This window comes from Silene latifolia, chromosome 9 (assembly GCF_048544455.1).
Source record: "Silene latifolia isolate original U9 population chromosome 9, ASM4854445v1, whole genome shotgun sequence".
Taxonomy (NCBI): domain Eukaryota; kingdom Viridiplantae; phylum Streptophyta; class Magnoliopsida; order Caryophyllales; family Caryophyllaceae; genus Silene; species Silene latifolia.
This window is the reverse complement of record NC_133534.1, coordinates 31,263,156-31,266,243: the sequence shown is the minus strand read 5'-3', so window position 1 is coordinate 31,266,243 and position 3,088 is coordinate 31,263,156.

Below are 3,088 nucleotides of genomic sequence, written 5' to 3'. Positions count from 1 at the left end.
AAGCCTTGGGTATAAAGCTTAGGGAGAGATCTTATTCTTAGATCTTGTTCATCCATTGGAATAGCTCAAGAACAAGAAGAGAAAGGTGATCTCTCTTGTGCCCAATATAGCCGAAATATTGAATGTAAGGACATTATTTCTCTTCTATTTTATTAATGTTTGCATGCATAAAATCCGTTTTATTTTTATGACAAATTAATTAGACATATAAGAGTATGTTATATATGTATATGAATCTACATTTCCTTCAATCGGTATCAAGAGCCACGGTTGTTTGCATGCAAATTGGTTAAAAGTTTTTCCGAGTTATATGAATAACAAAATAAAACTTGTAAAATTTGTGTTATTATGATATATCACGAAATAATTACATGCATGTTAATATTTCTGGTCCTAAAGTGTTTTAGGAATTTTTGGTTAATTTTTCGGGTTTTTATTGTTCATATTTAATAATAATGACATTTAAATGTGATTTTATGAGTAAAAATGTCATTTTTGGTCGAAAATTAGCTATACTTCGAATTTTCACTTGGTTTTTGGATATGTTGTTACATATATTATTTTGAGATAACCTGTAAATTTTCATAATTTTTGCACTTGTTATGCTCGAAAAATGAATTTTTCATTATTAAATTCGGATTTAAGAGAAAAATAGGTTAATATGAGTTAAATTTCGAATCTGGTCATAGAAAATTTATATGTTGTCACATGCAATGTTACAAGATGTGTGTAAAATAATTGGCTATAAAGAAGTCTTTTAGCATGATTTATGAATTTTTGAAGAAAAATGGCATAAATAGTGACATTATTAATGAAAATTAATAAAATATAATCTATGACTTAGGAAAAACGTCTAATGTTGCATTTTATTATATTTTTCATATCTAAAATTGAAAAGTTAATGAAACTAATTTTTCCATGTTTTTATGATTATTTTATTAAATATCGATAAACCGCAACATTGTTTTTCCGGAAAATTTTCGAAATTTTTAACCTAAGGTTTTTGAACATTATGAGTGTCATGGAATTTTTCCAGAATGTTCATGAGTTTAAATTTCAAATTTTGAATTTATTTGAAATTTTGTGATTTATTTGAAGTTTAATAGCTTATTTTTGTAATATTGGTCCATTTATGAACAATTTTGTAAATAAAGGTTAATTATGGTCAAATTATTAGTGAAGACTAAATTTTGAGTCCTAAGAGGTTAGGGTAATTAACTTATGCATAAATATGAGTTTATGCATTTTTGTGATTATAAAATGTTGAAATCACGCAAATCCGTAAAAACCGAGTAATATACGATATTGGCTAATTAAAGGCGATTTAGCATAAAATTGAGCATGTTCATACATATTATAATGCTGCATTTTCTTTATGATTGTCATAATTTTAATTTATGTAATTTTGAATTATGTAATTTTACTTAGTATGGCCTTAGATTTTAATTGGTATTTCCCGAAATGTATGGGAATATCGATTCGGTTGTAATTTTTATTGTGATCTCGTATCACCGTTTTGTAATTTAATAGATTTATTTTATTTTAGTTACAAATGTATAATAGGAAATTATGTAATTTATTATGTAATTTTATTCCTTCCGGAGTTCCTAAAGACGGATTTCTTCAAGAATGGCGATACATAAAGACGGTATTACCTCGAGATGTGTGTCACAACCGAAGTTCAAGGGACCAATGGAGTTGGTTTCCGAATATGTAATAGATTAATAGTTTTTCTATTTTAGGAAAGGCCATACTAGGATTTATTTATTTTATGCTTGCATTTTATTTTATGTCACATGCATCGCTAAATCGCCATAACTAAACATGCATTGTCATTTATCGAGTTTATCGACCGTGTCAATTAGAATTATCGTAGTTCACCGCTTTAGTTCACTCAAAACGTGATAGATAATAAATTGACATGACCTCTCGCTAAAACAATTAATTGAGATATAGCCTTACCAAATAGTAGAAACCATGAAAACCTATTTCGTGAGGGAGTGCGCTCGGCCACACCGGGGTACAAACCTTGTTACGTAGGGGAAGTGGGTGATGAATGTTAATCCACCGAATTCATATTGATAAGGGATGTATCGGCCACACCGTGCCCAAGTTAATGTGGGTTTGGATCATGGACACATTTATTCGAAATTTGGATTGAACTCAACAAAAGTATTTGATAAGGGATGTATCGGCCCCACCGTGCCCTTGTCGATGTGTTTTGGGCTAAAGATAATTGTTAATGTAATATTATCGACCGAGAGTTCTAAAAGTAGAATCGATTAAACGTTAATCCACCGAGTTATATTGATGAAGGATGTATCGGCCCCACCGTGCCTAAGTCGATATGAATTTGGGTCTTGGAATCATTTATCATAGTTGGGTAGAGGTCACTATGTAAATGCTATACTTGTTTACAAGTATTAATATAACGATAAATGTTTTGTTTTCCACTATTCCGTTATCATATTGTTCTAATTCTTTACCACAATTCATATACGATATCATTTCGTTTTCGATTCAAATCTCCATTAAAATATCGTAACTAAAGACAAATATGAGTTTGCTTCTAAAACCTCAAATGAACCATTGCTAAGGATCTCTTGTAAAGAGTATAGATTAAAGTTATTCATTATCAAACAGGTTTTTGATTCTTGACTAACACATCTACTTGCAATGGATTGTTTTTCCATGTACTTATATGCATTAAGTACATTGAAGCGATAAAATTGTTTTGGTAATTAGTTTTGTCAAGAATTCGTAATTGACCAAAATATCGCAACCACTTCAATGAAAGTTTTAAGACTAAAACGAACAAATGAAGAAGTGATCTTCGTGAATTCAATTTTGCTTCTCAAAGCAAAGGCTCATTGAAATAAGTGGGAGCATTCTCTTAAACTGTTAAGATGAGGACGAGGTTCAAGAAGTAAAAGGAATTGATACAAGGTAATGTTAAAGGTAAAGTTGTTGAGAATGACGATACTAAACCTATCAATCCCGACCGATATGGTTTCCATTGTCTTAAATGTTGGACACGAGAAAGGAAACTACCCCAAATTATTGAAGAATCAACAAGTTAGTTGTGGGA